This window comes from Neomonachus schauinslandi, chromosome 12, assembly GCF_002201575.2.
Source record: "Neomonachus schauinslandi chromosome 12, ASM220157v2, whole genome shotgun sequence".
NCBI lineage: Eukaryota > Metazoa > Chordata > Mammalia > Carnivora > Phocidae > Neomonachus > Neomonachus schauinslandi.
Genome location: NC_058414.1, coordinates 78878034 through 78894949, shown reverse-complemented (window position 1 = coordinate 78894949; position 16916 = coordinate 78878034). Strand labels below are relative to the sequence as shown.

Genomic DNA, 16916 nt, shown 5'->3' with positions numbered 1-16916 from the left:
TTTCTAGTGTCGTTGACACCCTCATCAACATTTAGGGGATGGCTTGCAGCTCTTCCTACCCCTTAGGAGCTGATGCTTAGGGAGAATGTGTAATCTTGCCCTTATCACAGTCAATGGTAATTTCGAGGTCTCCCACTTATCCTGAAATACACATCTTTACTAAAGCACTCAATGTTTATTAAATGGGAATAACAAGCTTCACCCAGGAAATATAATTTGAGGAAATTATTAGCACTGATAAAGCAGAAATTAAATACAAACTCAGGAATAACCCCTAGCAATTATAATAAGTCAGTTAATGAGTTATTGTTATTATTAATATTATTATTATAATCAAGAAGCACTTCCTCTATGCCATAAATTCTTTCATGCTTTATCTCATGCAGTCCTCCTCACAATTTCCTGATTGTACCAGTGAAGGAGGCTTAGAGAGGAGTTAACATTTATCCGGGGTCCATGGCTCAGAAGTGAACATCCAGATCTTAGACCCACATTTACCTGATTCACAATCCATGCTAGCTAGTTATGTGGCAAGAACGATGAAGTTAGACATACGTCTCTGTCTTTTCTTCGCATTTTGCTCCATTTTGATATATATCTTCATCCGATGGACTTGTGAGTTGTTGTAACACACCTTAAGATGGATGGCATTGATGTGGGCCATGGTCGTCACTTTTCCAGGTGTCATGTGTGATGGCTACCAAAGGGCTGCTTTGTCTCGGGCAGAGCCTCCTGATGACAGCACGGAGTGGAGGGGGAACTCTCTGGAAGACCCTGACATCTTATGTCAAAACATGAGTGTTTTCTCATCTATTTTCCGTTACCGTATTTTGTTCTCATGATAATCATGTGTGTCACCTAAGACATTTATTGACATTCTTATATTCGAGAAGAAATTCCTGCCGTAAATACTAAGTAATTCCTGCCTGATAATTCCAAGGTAATGGTATATTAATCATGTTTTTTAAATTTTCTGTATATTATCGTGTTTGGACATCTTAAAACACCTTTCTGGCTGGGGAGAGACTGTTCCTCCTGGGGCTAGCTAATTCTTAGAGACAGCAAAGAGCATGCTATTTGATGAGCACATGAACCAGTCCAGAGCCCTACCTCCTCTGTCGGCTCTGTACACCCCAGGAGGCAATATTCCTCTGTCTTTATAATCCCAGCGCCAGGTACCAGGCAACTAGAGACCACCCTTATAGCCCCAAGCCTACCAAAAGTATTCAAACTAGCCAATCCCAAACTATTTACCCTGCCCTGCCTTGCCTTTTCCATAGAAACTCCAAAGGCCATGACCTAAGTGCTCCCCCACCCTCACCTACTCCTGCCTCTGCTTCCTAACACAAACCTGCTGTTCCTCGTGTGTCTACGTGTGCTGAGCTCTGCCTCTTGTTTCTAGTAAGTCTGTGAGTAACATTAACTTTTTCTTTCATTGGTATTGACCTCTCTGTGCAGCCATTCAGACTGCACTCATTATGCAGTCACCTGCATAAATGAAGACCCGGACACAGGACAAACCTTTCCCTGATACTTGGCAGCCCCCCATCCCCATCACTTTACATTCAGCCCTGTGTCTCCACCTGCCCCGTACCCTGCCTGGGCAGATCCTGCTTTCTTCCTCTATCCCCACACGGCCCCTTCCTCATCTCACCCCACTCTCTGATGCGTTCTCAGTCCAAGGAAAAGCACATGGCATACTTTGCACATCCCTGTCCCCTGAATTTCGGTGATGAGACCGTGAAAAATACCCCCAGCCTTGCTGCAGCCCACCTGTGCTCCCCTCCTTGACTTTGTTGGGATAATACAGGTGGTTTCAACATCCAGCTCAGTTCTTTCTGTCTTCTCTGGCTCTCTCTGCCTCTTTCTTTCTCTGTGACCTTAAGCAAGTCAAGCAAATGTTTTACCTCCTGCTTGGAGGCAGATGAAAAATGTTCCACTTCACAGGGGATTTGGGAGGACTCGTTAAAAGCTCCTGAAGTGTTTTGAGAACCTGCCTGGTCTCAGGCAGAGGAAGCAGCCTTGACAGCATGGCTGCACATTGTCGTTGTAAACATGGCAGCTCGGAACAAGCTCTTACGACTGGGCTTTGGAAACAACTTCCTCGAGGTAGGAATGGACTGAAATGAAACTGCAATGTGGTCAGCTGTCACTTCAAATGCAGCCATAATGCAAGGAGCTGTTAGTCCTGGGCTCCTCTTTGTGTCCACAGTGCTTTGAATATAAATGTAGCATTTTTCTTTATTCTGACATTCTCATTTAGAGGCTTTCATGGAGGAGACTTAACAGTTAATATGTGCAAGACTGTGTATGAATATTTTTTTAAAGTATGAAGAAGTAATTGATGAGATTTCAGACAAAGGTTTCTCTTAGGTTATTTGGTTGAAAGAAATCACGTGCTAATTTATATCTGTAAATATGCCTGTGACATACAATCCAGCTCAAAATATATTGTCTCGTCAAAATGTGGGTGAGGGACACTAAGAAAAGCAGATGATGCTACCTAGAAGGTCCATCTGAGTGACTTGCAACATACTATCTTAAGCAGGAGGAAAGATTACATCCACTGTGACAGAGAGCATGAGACACTGTTTTCAAACTGGAATCAAAAAGGAATCTGGATGGTTTATGGGGCTTTGGATGACGGCACCCTTAGCCCAAATCTTGAGAGTGGTGGGGTGGTCAGGAAATTGAACTTGACAAGCCCCAAGATTAATCTTCTGCTTCTGTTCCTTATTACTCTTTCCTCTATTACTTCACAGAATCAACCCAAATAAACAAAAATGGCAGAAACTAACTGCCATGGTTTGAATGTTTGTGTCCCCCTCGAATTCAGACAAAGAAATCCTAATTCCCACAGATGATGGTATTAGGAGCTGGAGCCTTTGGGAGTTGCTTAGGTCATGAGGGTGGAGCCCTCATGAATGAAATTCGTGTTCTTATAAAGGAGGCTCCGGAGAGATCCCTCCCACCATGTGAAGACAGTGAGAAGGTGCCAGGTGTGAGTCAGGAAGAGGCCCTCACCAAAACATGACCATGCTGATCTTGGACTTCCCACCCCCCAGAGCTGTGGGCAATAAATTTCTGTTGTTTATAAGCTACCTAGTCTGTGGAATTTTGTTATAACAGCTCAAACAGACTAAATATCAACTAAGATACTTTCTTCCTATAACCTTGAGTTGGGTGGATAAGCTCATTTGACAGAGGAAGATATGAGGGAGGAAATTCAGAAATATAAACAGTTAAATCAAGCTAGATCCAGCTGGAGTCATTTCCCTCAGGCAGAACAAGCTCCATGGTTGACTATAATCTGACAAAATTCCTTAGAAGAAATGAAAAGAAACCCAGCATGTGTTTTGTATAGACCCCAGAGAAGCACCTAGCCTCCACTCCATGAGCACCTTTTTAGAAAATCTGTTTTATTTTTTGGTGTTCCTTTTTCTTCCCCTTTTTCTCAGTCCTCCCCATGCTCAGTTTTCTGAACATATGAGAGTCAGGCAGTCACAGCTTCTCCTTAACACAATTTTATGTCACTCGGGGGCACTCATTTCTAGCATATTCCAGGAGAAAGTATTTATTTATTTACTTATTTACTTATTTATTTATTTAAGAGAGAGAGAGAGAGAGAGGGAGAGCATGAGGGGAAGCAGGCTCTCCCCTGAGCAGGGAGCCCAGTGTGGGGCTCGATCCCAGGACCCCAGGATCATGACCTGAGCCGAAGGCAGGCGCTTAACCGACTGAGCCACCCAGGCACCCCTGGGAGAAAGTATTGACAATCGATCAATAGTGCATGGAATTCCTTCTCCCAGACATGTAAGGACCTGTAGTCCTGGGCCCTGGCGGATGCACAGTGTCCTTCGAATCCAGGTCAAGTGGCGGCATGTGTCACTTGCACACAGAAGTGTGTGTGGCCAGGATGGTCTGAGAAGCAGCCTCATGCAAAGAAGTCAATCAAACGTGAGCAGACCATCCAAAGGAAACATCTGCCTGAGGGGCTGACCAGAGAAGGTGAATCCAGGCACGGTGATCATTGGATACAATTGATGAAGACTTTCTACAGGAGGAAATTTAAAACAGAGGAGGGAGAGGAAAGAGCCTGATTTAGAGGGCTGGCTCTATGGCAGCCCTCTGAGAAATTTTGGCTATGTCTCTTAACCTATCTAAATCTGTTTCCTTAGGTACCTGGGTGGCTCAGTCCATTAAGTGTCTGCCTTCAGCTCAGGTCATGATCCCAGGGTCCTGGGATCAAGCCCCGCATCGGGCTCCCTGCTCAGCGGGGAGCCTGCTTCCGTCTTGCTCTCTGCCTACCGCTCTGCCTGCTTGTGTGCACACACTCTCTCTCTGTGAAATAAATAAATAAAACCTTTAAAAATAACTAAATAAGTAAACAAACAAACCTGTTTCCTCATCATGGAAATAAGGACAGCTTCTACCTCAAGTGTTATGAAGTGAAACCTGATGATACATGCAAAACACTTAATACAACATTTGCACAGAGTATAGGCTCATTCCACTGCAGCTATTAGAATTATCAATACTATTATTGCTATTGTTATTTACCCTAAATGAAGGGGAGGGTGGCTGTATCCATTTTCCTAGGGTGTTGATGTACTTGGTGTGGCAAGGAAGGGTTAAAGAAATCCTATTTGGACAAATACAAGATCCTGACCCAATCTGACTTTCAGCTGCCGTCCCCATATTAAAAATGAGGAAATGGAGGTAATAGGATAAGTTTACAAAACTTATCCAGGGTCACACAGAAAAATAGCAGAGTTAAAACTCAAGCCTACATAGTTTTCTCTGTCTTGACAGCTAAACATTTCCAACATAACTCTTACCTTCTTAGAACCGTTCCCACACCGTACTGAAGTTCCCTGGTTATGGTTTCGTTGAAGACACTGTCTACTCATTCATCCCAGTGCTCTTACCCTGTTGTCTGTGGGAGGGCATCAGAGGGCACTCCGTGAATCAGGCTATGGATATGCGTGTGAACATACACGGGGACAGAAATGCACACACACGTACACACCAGTAATTTTTTTTTTTTTAAGATTTTATTTATTTGATAGAGACAGCCAGAGAGGGAACACAAGCAGGGGGAGTGGGAGAGGGAGAAGCAGGCTTCCCGCTGAGCAGGGAGCCCAACGCGGGGCTCGATCCCTGGTCCCTGGGATCATGACCTGAGCCGAAGGCAGACGCTTAACGACTGAGCCACCCAGGCGCCCCCACACCAGTAATTTTTTATGTGATTTTTCCAAAATACCTTAGTGAATACAGTATTTCAATGTCAATTGTGGCTGCCCCTATAGACAGACACTGTAGACTCATCAGTGTTGTCATATATCAGAACAGCTTTCTACTGCTAAGAACTAAAAAATATGTGTCCTGCCATCATGATGATGAGCATCTGTCTTTGTTTACTTCAGGATTGGCTTAAGTTAGAAAATGGCAAAGAAAATAATAAGGAAGAGATGTCAAATAGCTTTTGGCTTTGGTTCCCACTGTGTGTGATAGAACACCAAAGCCCTAGTCCTTTTTGCATGACACATTCTTTTCGGTGAAAGCAGCTCATATGAAGCCAAAAATGCTGAAGAAGTATCTCATAATTTTTATACCAAAAATTTGGTAGTGTAGCTCTTTTCTAAGAAAAGAAAACTAGAGTTGAAAAGGCAAGACTTTACCAAAATTTAGTCTGCCCTGAGATGAATCAGCCTACTCTTAAAATAGCAACAAAGTGGTAAAACCTGGGTACCCCAGAAATGGTCAAGTTAGTGTGTGGTTTGGGGCAGAAGAGACAGGTTAAACAGTGACTCCAAAAATTGAAATTATTCCATGATGGTTGACTTTTTAAAAATAGTATTTTGAGGCATACGATGGAGGAATTGGAAGCTTCTTTGTGCAGCCAGCTGATGCCTTCAAAAATAAATTCCCATTTAGCAAGTCCCTTCAGAAATTCCAAATCCATTGATATCTTTGAAATGCTGAAAAGTTTATTCAGCAAAAACAATTCATTGGGCACTTTGTGAATAGACAGAACACCTGTGGGGCTTGGTAACACAGCTTAGAGGACCTATCTTTATGCAGCAAGCTCTATACCCATTGCTTTCTCTGGTTCTGCTGTCTACAGCAAGGTGTCAACTTTGTTTATGCCAGCACCTTGAATCATTGCCTTTTCAAAATGTTTTCTCATGAAACGAAAGCAGAATGTGAACTTCTCTTTTATAAATCTGTGATACAGAAATATGCAGACAACTTGAAATTCCACAACTCTTTAAAGTACTTCTGATAAGACAACCTGAAAATTGAAACATGAGTTCTTAAATCTCCCTTTGTTGACATCAACAGCATCCCCTTGCTGAAGAAGAAACTCAGTGATGTGAAACCAACAGAAATTAAACGATGTTAAACCACTATCCACGTCAGATCATCTTGAAATATCTTGGTGTTCTCTTGTCATAAGCCCATGTGTCATCTGTCATGAATTGATTCTGTTTGCCACCACATGCTGTTGTGAGCCCAGCTTTTTAGCATGTATTGCCATCAAAACAGAAAGTGTACGGGAAAGTGTATGTGTTGTCATGCCAGAGACCACTCAGTAATTTCAGCTTCTCATCAAGCCAAGGGAGAGATGCCTTCTCAGTGAAATTTATTTTTTAGCAAAGATAAAGTTTATGGTTTAACTTTATTTGCATTCATTGGATTTCTTTCTTTCCTGCTTCCAATTTTTTTTTAATGTTGCCTGAGATTAATTTTGCATGTAAAGAAGGATGGAAAAAGCACCATTCTATATAAAAGTATTTTGATCTAACCTAACAAAATCAGCTGTATACATAATTTTGCTTATCATCATATATAAATATCTCCAAGAAGAGAAGGTCTAGCTTTCACCAGATTCCCAAGCCTCTATGATGCAAAAAGGATTAAGAATAATAGCATGAAATTATAAATATCTCAAGGTCAGAGATTCTTTATAACCTGCCTCCCTTTCCACAGCACCTGGGAGAGTGACTGCACTTAATACCCAAGAGGTTAGTCATGGGAGTCATGGCTTTCCCATTCCCTAAACGATGTTGACTGAAAGAGACAGAATTGGCTGAATGAGCAGGTAAACTCATGATTTTTAATTTTAAAGTGAGTGCAAATCTTTTTCCTCAGCAAGAGAAAGAAGAAAGCCTCTTCTTTTTTTTTTTTTTTTTTAAGATTTATTTATTCATTTTGAGAGAGAGAGAGCACAGCCTGGGAGGGGCAGAGGGAGAGAGAGTCTTAAGCAGACTCCACACTGAGCATAGACCCGGACTCAGGTCTTGATCTCAGACCTGAGCCAAGACCAGGAGTCCGAGGCTTAACCAACTGCACCACCCAGGTGCCCCGAAAGCTTCTTTATTAAATATCTTTTTTTTTAAGCTTTTATTTATTTACTTAGAGCAAGAGCAAGCAAGAGAGAGAGCTTGAGTGGGGGAGAGGGGCAAAGGGAGAAGGAGAGAACCAGACTCCCCGCTGAGCAGGGAGCACAACGTGGGACTTGATCCCAGGACCCCAGGACCATGACCTAAAACGAAGGCAGATGCTTAACTGAGCCACCCAGGTGCCCCTCTTTATTAAATATCTTATGAATTGGAAAGGGATGACTGGGAGGATATAAAATGAAAATTTATTTCCTTTGGTTGATACCACAAAACAGTGGGGTAGAATATGTTTCCTTACTTGTACTGCATTTCCATACTGGATTCAAAGTCAAAGTCTTTAACAATTAAAGTAAACATCATTGGGGTATTGATATTGTTATGGGCCGAATTATGTCCCTTCAAAATTCATATATTGAAGTTCTACCCCCAGTACCTCAGAATGTGACTTGTAGACAAGATCTTTACAGAGGTAATCGAGTTAAAATGAGGCCATTAGAGTGGCTTCTAATCCAATACAACTAGTATCCGTATACAAAGAGGAAATCTGGACACATACGAGGGACAGATGGAAGACATGGAGAGGGGACAGCCATCCAGAAGCCAAGGAGAGAGACCTGGAACAGACCTGTCCCTTATGCCCCTTGGAAGGAACCAACTCTGTTGACACCTTGACCTTGGACTTCTATCCTTCAGAACTGTGATAAAATAAATTTCTGTTGTTTAAACCACCTAGTCCAGGGTACTTTGTCATGGCAGTTCTAACAAACTAACACATATATCCAGAATAAATCCCAGGAACTCCAGGCAAAGACAGTGAATATAGGCTAGGGGGACCCTGGAAGTAGCACTAAGCTGGGACACAGAAGCAGATATGATGATTAATCCCTCTGGCCACTGCCTCGGGAAGGAGAAAGCTCTTAGGACCTGACATAGACAGCAGCTCTGAGCTTCAAAGTTTTAAGTACCTTCATCATACATTAAGTCTATTAGATAATGCAATGCCTCTATTATAGGAGTCAAGATTCTTGTGTCGAGTTAGTAGTTTTTTTTTCACGCCCAGAGGTTTAAAATGTAAAATCTCAATGTTAGGGGTAGAGGCAGAGGAGCAATTATAAGAGCATCATGGAAGTCAATCCTTACCTTCCCAGGCTCCAGCTACACTCGACTTGACTCACCCGCTGCTGCTTCTGGCCCTGCACGTCTTCAGTTGCTTTTCTCTGCCCTCACCCCCAACTATGGAGGCACCCTGATGTTCCCTGGCTCCTCTCCCTTCACACACTCTCATGGTTTCAGGTATCATCTTAATGGGTTTGGACTCCTGTTGTCCTTCAGGCTTGAGTTTGCATCCTGGCTCTGCCCTTTCTTTCCCAGTGGGTTGCTTTGGGCAATCTGAGCAGCCTTCCTGAGCTCTGAGTTTCTTTAGATCCTAACAGCATCACCATTACAGGGTGTTATGGAGAGGAAGTGAGAAATTGCCTGTAAGCTCTTAACAGGTGTAGCCCAGAACGGGTGTCCCATAAATGAAAGCTGAAATAAAAATAAAAACAATACAACAAACCAGTATAGGGTGCTTACCACGTGCCAAGTACTGATGTAAAAGCTTTACAGATCAACGCACTTAATTCTCACAGCATATGAGGAAACTAAGGCACAGAGAACTTATGCAACTTGCTGAAACTCACACAGTCAGCAAATGATGGACCTGGAACTCAAACTCAGGTAGTCTCGTTCCAGACACTGTCTTCTCAAACTATTAGGCATACTGTATCTCTCTGACTATTATTTTTCATTATTAATGACACAGTCCTACTTTCTCCCTTGAGCTTCCAAATCATATGGCTTAAAAACAAAAATACAAACAACAGAAAACTATCTGGATACCCCACAGTGACCTCAGATACAACATGCTCAAACGAGCCCCCACACCTGCTCCCTGCCCCTGCTCCCTTCTCAGGAGTGGATGCCATCGTCCAGCAAGAAACCTGGTGTCACATTAGGTTCCTTGTTTTTCCTAGCCCTCCCACACCCAAGCAATCTATTGATTTCTCTTTCTATCCTCCTATCTCCTTCCCTCATCCTTACCTCGTTCAAGACTTCATCGTCTCTGCTTTGGAAAATAGCAACAGCCTTCTAACTAGTTTTCCTGCCTCCAGGCTCATCTCCTCCCCTCATCTTCTCCACAGATTTAAAATACAAATCTGACCCTTTCAGTCCTGCCTAAAGGATTAATTTGGAGTTCATTAACGTAGCCTAGCGGACCCTCATATCTGACTCCTGTCTACCTCTCCAGCCTCAACTCCCCCTCCTACCTTGTCCCACACCTTCTTGCACTTGAGCAAACCCCTGGTGCTCTCTTCATCTCGCTCTCCTTCCATCTCTCTGCCTCTCTCTCTCTGTCTCTCGGTCTCTCTCATATACCATGTTGTTTCACAACTAGTATATCAGAATCTACATTTAAAAAGAATTATTCAGGGGTGCCTCTGTGGCTTAGTTGGTTAAGCGGCTGCCTTGGGCTCAGGTCATGATCTCAGAGTTCGAGTCCCATATAGGGCTCCCTGCTCTGCGGGAAGCCTGCTTCTCCCTCTCTCTCTGTCTGCTGCTCCCTCTGCTTGTGCTCGTTCTCTCTCTCTCTCCCTGTCTCTCTGTCAAATAAATAAAAAATAAGATCTTTAAAAAAAAAAAGAATTATTCAGCTTATCTACTAAGAATACACAAAACAATCACAGGGAAAATATAATCACTTACTTTCCCACCCACCATTTCCCTCACTGCCAAAATGCCCATCAAATTAAATTTGTTACTTGAAGGAAAAAAAAACTTGCTTTTAAATCAGTTTTATAAGTAAGCAAGTTAAAAAAAATATATCTCCAAGACATAAAGATTCTAAAGTAACCACAAACCAGCAATTATTTATATTCTGTTTTTAGCATCTAAATCCCCCATGTTTCATCTGAAAGTTAAGCTGACTGATTTTCTTCTGGTGACAAAGTGGGCTAGCCTATGACCAGTTATCATTTCTGTTTGCTGAAACCAAAAGGCTTCAAGGACAGAGGCGGTATTGTTGAAAAAGCCTTGGGATTGACACTGTTACCTACTACCCTCTGCTGCTGTGAATGGAAAGTTTGTCACTGTGTGCCTGGCATCCAGACTTCCTCTTTCTTGGAAGGCCAGTTTCTCCTTTAAACCATGAAAGTTACATATTGAAAGTATATATGAAATTAAATGCCCCTTGGTCACCTGCGCCCCGGGTCTAGCACACAGAAAAGTTCTCAGTAGTTGGCAGACACTCGTGGTCAGATGCTGCTGTGGAGTAAAAAGAAGAAATCCGAAGTAGTTCTATGTTCTATGTGCCATGTTATTTCATCTCATAACCTTATGGGAGGGCAGTATGTTATAATGGTGGGATGCACAGACTGGGAAGTCAAAGCCATCGGGGCCTTCTTTGTAGCTGGACCTGTGTGACGTTGGGGAGTCACTTAATTGAAGGCTCAGTTTCTTCATCTGAAAAATAAAAGTTAAATGGGAAGTTGTATGTAAAGCACATAATTAAATGATGAGTAGCAAATGGAAGCTCTTCTTATTTATGAAGAGTTATAAGGCAATGATTGACAATTTCAGCAAGGGTAGTTCTCAACATCATTGGGGAACAAGACGTCACTAAAATTATTAGTCCCTGAAACCGGCTCTCACCATTCAAGGATTAAAGTTTTCTATATGATGCAAAAAGTCTACTTTTGGCTGCTCAACTCTCAAAAATATTTGTATACTACATATTATAATCTTCATGATTGTTTCTACTTTCATAAAATGATTAATCCCAGAAATCTTTTACCTCTGATCTTCAATTAAAACCTGTAAGAGGAAAATGAAATAATCCATAATGATTTGTTCTCCAAAAGTTACATAATTATATGTTAACTCAAGCCCATCCTTGTCCCTATATGTATTATTTAGGATTAGGAAGTTGGTGTGGGGGAAGAAATATATTTCAGTAAAAATTGTATGTGCTACCTCCTACTCTGACATTTGTTATTACAAATGTGCTAAAATGAAATAATTGGGAACCAAGTATGTGAACAAAATTGTATTAACACAATGTGTTAAAATTTTATGGAGTCTAATTAGAAATATGGCACATCAGGCATAAGACAGAAACCCCTAGAGGTATTAATTTTATTTTGATAATATTTGTGCATCGGCATAATAACACATTGTGCCAGAATTAGGTAAATTTGTTTTCAATCAAATTAAACCTACTTATCCTTTTTAAGTAAAGAATAATTATAAATACATCTTCCTGAATATCATATTCCTCAAAATGAAAATTTTAAGGCCAGTTTTAGATTTCAAATGTAAACTCTAAATCATCTACTAGACGGAAAACTCTGGAATGTCTATAAAGCCTTCAAATAAATAATGATCTTTATCGAAGTGCCTACCATTCTATGACAAGCACTGCACTAGCTGACTTTTGTTTACTTTCTCTAGTCTTCTCAGAAATTGGCCTTTCATAGTTGGAAAAACAAAGTCAGAGAAGGGAAGTGACTAACCCAAAGTCAACAACTTGCTAATGCTTGAACTGGAATTAGCTTGTTCTTTCCTTTACTACTAATTTAGGCTTCCCATGAAAAACTACTATCTGATTTTATTTAAAAGATACTTCTTACAAAAGATTTATTTGCCAAAACTTTATATGGCCTTACTGCTCATGAAAGCAATGAGGTTCAGTGGATAGGGGAATGTGTAGCTCCTAGTGACTAATGTACTTTTAAAATATAATAATGGTAATTAAAGTCAAATACCACATGAGAAACAATAGGCAAAAGAAAGAAGGTGTTCTTTTTAAACCTGGTCGTTGGTTTCCTGGTTCATATTGTAATCTGTTGATATCTGAAAAGGTCTATCTTAATTTTCAGAAATGGCAACAATCTCCTAAAAATATAATTTGGGCATAAATGAGAAACAAAACACGGTTTGCTCTTTAAAAAAAGAAAAAAATCTTGGCAAGAAAAAAGAATACCCTTTAAACAAACTATGAAAAAAAATGTCCACTTTACTATTTAAAAACCAAGTTTATGAATAAATAGTAATTACAGAATCTGATAATGCCCAGTGTTGGTAAGGAAAACTGGCTCCCTCTCATTCACTATTGCTGAGATCCTTATTTGGAACAAACTTTTTAGAAAATAATCCAGCAGTGTCTATCTAAAGTGAAATTTATATACCCTTTGCATTAGCAATTCCACTCCATTCTGGCAAAAGTGTGCATATATATATATATATATATATATACACACACACACACACACATACATACATACATACATACAAACATTAACTACAATATTTTTGATAGAGAAGAAAAAAATCTTCAGAAAATGAAATGTCCATCAATAAGAACTTTAAAAAAAATTGCCATATAGGGTACAGTGGAGTACAATGTGGTTACTACAGATACTCCAAAAATATGGTCATGTGAGAAAAGTAAGTTTTAGACAATGCATCTTACTGAATATCTTACACCATAGCCCCATTTGTTTTAAATATACTGTTAAATAAAGAGGCCCTGAGACTGATGTGGCTCTGTTGCTACGACAGCCTATAAAGGCAAACCAAAATCTAAACCTATCATGCCTCAAAGGTAGAAATTAAAACACTAAGGACAACCAATCACAGCCAACTAGGCTTAGCTTTAGCCAATCAATAATTTCCTTTCTTTGCTTCCCTTCTTTCTCCATATCTCTTTTCCCTGGTCCCTGTCTGTGGAGCGCTCCTAACCACCCCTGGTTTGGTGCTACCCAATTTGAATCAGTTTTTGCTCAAATAAGCTCTTAAAATTTTTAATATACCTCACTCTATCTTTTAACAATAGACACACACATTTGCTTCCATATTTCTAGGAAATTTCTGGAATTACATACAAGAAACTATAACCATGAGTTATCACTGGTAGAAGGAGGAAGGAAGAGGGTTTTTAGTTTTCATCTGCGTAACTTTGCATTATTTCACCACGAGCAGCAATGACTTTATAAGAACAAAAGAGATTTTATTTTTTTTATTTAAATTGAATTAATTAACATATAATGTATTATTTGTTTCAGGGGTACAGGTCTGTGATTCGTCAGTCTTATATAATACCCAGTGCTCATTACAACACATACCCTCCCCAATGTCCATCACCCAGTTACCCCATCCCTCCACCCCTTTCCCCTCCAGCAACCCTCAGTTTGTTTCCTATAATTAAGAGTCTCTTATGGTTTGTCTCCCTCTCTGGTTTCGTCTTGTTTCATTTTTCCCTCTCTTCCCCTATGATCCTCTGCCTTGTTTCTTAAATTCTACATAACAGTGAGATCATATGATACTTGTCTTTCTCTGATTGACTTATTTCACTTAGCATAATACCCTCTAGTTTCATCCTCATCATTGTAAATGGTAAGATTTCAATTTTTTGATGACTGTGTAATATTCCATTGTATATATATACCACATCTTCTTTATCCATTCATCTGTCGATGGACATCTTGGCTCTTTCCATAGTTTGGCTATTGTGGACATTGCTGCTATAAACATTGGGGTGCATGTGCCTCTTTGGGTCACTACATTTGTATCTTTGGGGTAAATACCCAGTAGTGCAATTGCTGGATCATATGGTAGCTCTATTTTCAACTTTTTGAGGAACCTCCGTACTGTTTTCCCGAGTGGCTGCACCAGCTTGCATTCCCACCAACAGTGTAGGAGGGTTCCCCTTTCTCCGCATCCCCGCCAACATCTGTTGTTTCCTGATGTGTTAATTTTAGCTATTTTGACTGGTGTGGGGTGGTATCTCATTGTGGTTTTGATTTGTATTTCTCTGATGCCAAGTGATGTTGAGCGCTTTTTCATGTGTCTGTTGGCTTCTTTGGAGAAATGTCTGTTCATGTCTTCTGCCCATTTCTTGATTGAATTATTTGTTCTTTGGGTGTTGAGTTGGTAAATTCTTTATAGATTTTGGATACTAGCCCTTTATCTGATATGTCATTTGCAAATATCTTCTCCCATTCTGTCGATTGTCTTTTGGTTTTGTCGACTGTTTCCTTTGCTGTGCAAAAGCTTTTTATCTTGATGAAGTTCTAATAGTTCATTTTTGCCCTTGCTTCCCTTGCCTTTGGAGACGTGTCTAGCAAGAAGTTGCTGCAGCTGAGGTCAAAGAGGTTGCTGCCTGTGTTCTCCTCTAGGATTTTGATGGATTCCTGTCACACATTTAGATCTTTTATCCATTTTGAGTCTATTTTTGTCTAAGGTGTAAGGACGTGATCCAGTTTCATTCTTCTGCATGTGGCTGTCCAATTTTCCCACACCATTTGTTGAAGAGACTGTCTTTTTTCCACTGGATATTCTTTCCTACTTTGTCAAAGATTAGTTGTCCATGAAGTTGAGGGTCAATTTGTGGGCTCTCTATTCTGTTCCATTGATCTATGTGTCTATTTATGTGCCAGTTCCATACTGTCTTGATGATTACAGCTTTGTAATAGAGCTTGAAGTCCGGAATTGTGATGCTACCAGTTTGGTTTTCTTTTTCAAAATTCCTTTGGCTATTTGGGGTCTTTTCTGGTTCCATACAAATTTTAGGATTATTTGTTCCATTTCTGTGAAAAAAGTTGATGGTATTTTGATGGGGATTGCATTGAATGTGTAGATTGCTCTTGGTAGCGTAGACATTTTAACAATATTTGTTCTTCCAACCCATGAGCATGGAATGTTTTTCCATTTCTTTGTGTCTTCCTCAGTTTCTTTTATGAATGTTTTATAGTTTTCTGAGTACAGATCCTTTGCCTCTTTGGTTAGGTTTATTCCTAGGTATATTATGGTTTTGGGTGCAATTGTAAATGGGATCAACTCCTGGATTTCTCTTTCTTCTGTCTCATTGTTGTGTATAGAAATGCAACTGATTTCTGTGCATTGATTTTATATCCTGCCACTGCTGAATTCATATATGAGTTCTAGCAATTTTGAGGTGGAATCTTTTGGGTGTTCCACATAGAATATAAAAGAGATTTTAAACCAACATAATATAAAAGGCTATGCAAGTGTTTCCATTTAAAAAAAATTATTGGAGTCACAGGAAGTGGGGCCCCACCCCCTAAAGGCAGGGGCAGGAAGTGAGTGTTGCTGGGCCGGATGTGGGGAGAAAGAGACTGTGGGAACAGGGTGTCTCCACGGAGAACTTGGATTCAGCTCCTTCCTTTCCAACAAGTAAGAAATTTACATTGATTCCCTGGACCTTGAAAAGCTATTACAATGCCCCTATGATAAAAACCCCCGGATCAGGGCTGGCAGGTTTCCTTATCATCTTATCAAGTGCAGAAAGAATCATCCTAATGTCGAAAGCGAAATGGCTACTTGTCCCTTCAGTGCTTGCCACCATGTTTCTCTGGCCAAAATCAGTCATCTTATCTCAAGCTGTGATGATAAAAGTTATGTTGAGAAGGATGTTGCCATCTGAACCAGGAACCTCGGATAAGAGACTGTGGCTGAGAACACATGGCAGTGCCCTCCTTGGGATGAAGACTGGGATAAATATCTGTGGGAACAGACCAGTACCCCTATTTGTCTGGGGCACAGTCAACTACTGTGGCAACAACAGTCTGCAAGCAACATAGTTATGGAACATAAAAGTAACCTGGCATCAAGCATGCATGCTGCCAAGTCTCTGCTGTATGTTCTGCCATGGAAAAACAATGGAAATGCACAGGAACAGAATATCTATCTCATCAAATGCAGACCCTAGAAGACTTGCTTTTTCCTCCTAATCTAATTATAGAAAGATTAAACTATGACCTTCAAAAAAATAAAAAAGTTATTAGAGCTTGAAAATGTGTAGTAATTTGAATCATTTTGAGTGCTTTTATAGTTCCATCCCAAATCAAATATTAAACAAAGTTTAGACATGAAGTAAGGTCTAAAACAAAACATTTCCCTTTTTTCTCACAGGAAATTTAATGCCTCAAAGAGTTGACCTCAAGATCTTAGTGACTCTGTACCATAACCTATGAGTACATAGCAGGCTGAATTTGGCACATACCAAACAATACCACCATTTCGTGGCTTCATCCTTTTTGCTTTTTAAAGGAAGTCTGAGGCAAGGGGAGAAGAATGAGGAAGTGACATTTGTGATATCTGGGCAGTGAATGTTTTTTCTTCTCTCCCACCTTCTTTTCCCACTTCCTCCCTTCCCTCTCTCTTTGACTGCAAGTAGAGGAGAAAAGAGAAGTATCCAGGTTTTCAATTTTATTGATGGTTTTATGTGGATTTTCAAATTCTTAATCACTCCATGTCAAATTTCAGTGTCATCAGAATGTCAGTAGCTTGTGCAAAATGATTGTGTTGTAACAATCCTGGCAGTTTTGCAAGTGAAATGTAATGCAAGCCCTAGTATTCTTAGCTGGGGAACACTGAGAGATAAGCCCCTGAGTCCTGGAATATGAACCTTACACCCAGGGTCGAGATTGCAGTATTTGTCAAGTTCAAAGG

The 16916-nt window shown here is 40.5% G+C and overlaps 1 pseudogene; it reads left to right on the top strand.

Annotated features, from left to right (window-relative positions):
• The first annotated feature begins 2030 nt into the window (after positions 1-2030).
• Positions 2031-16173, top strand: LOC110588962 (annotated as a pseudogene).
• Positions 16174-16916: the final 743 nt, after the last annotated feature.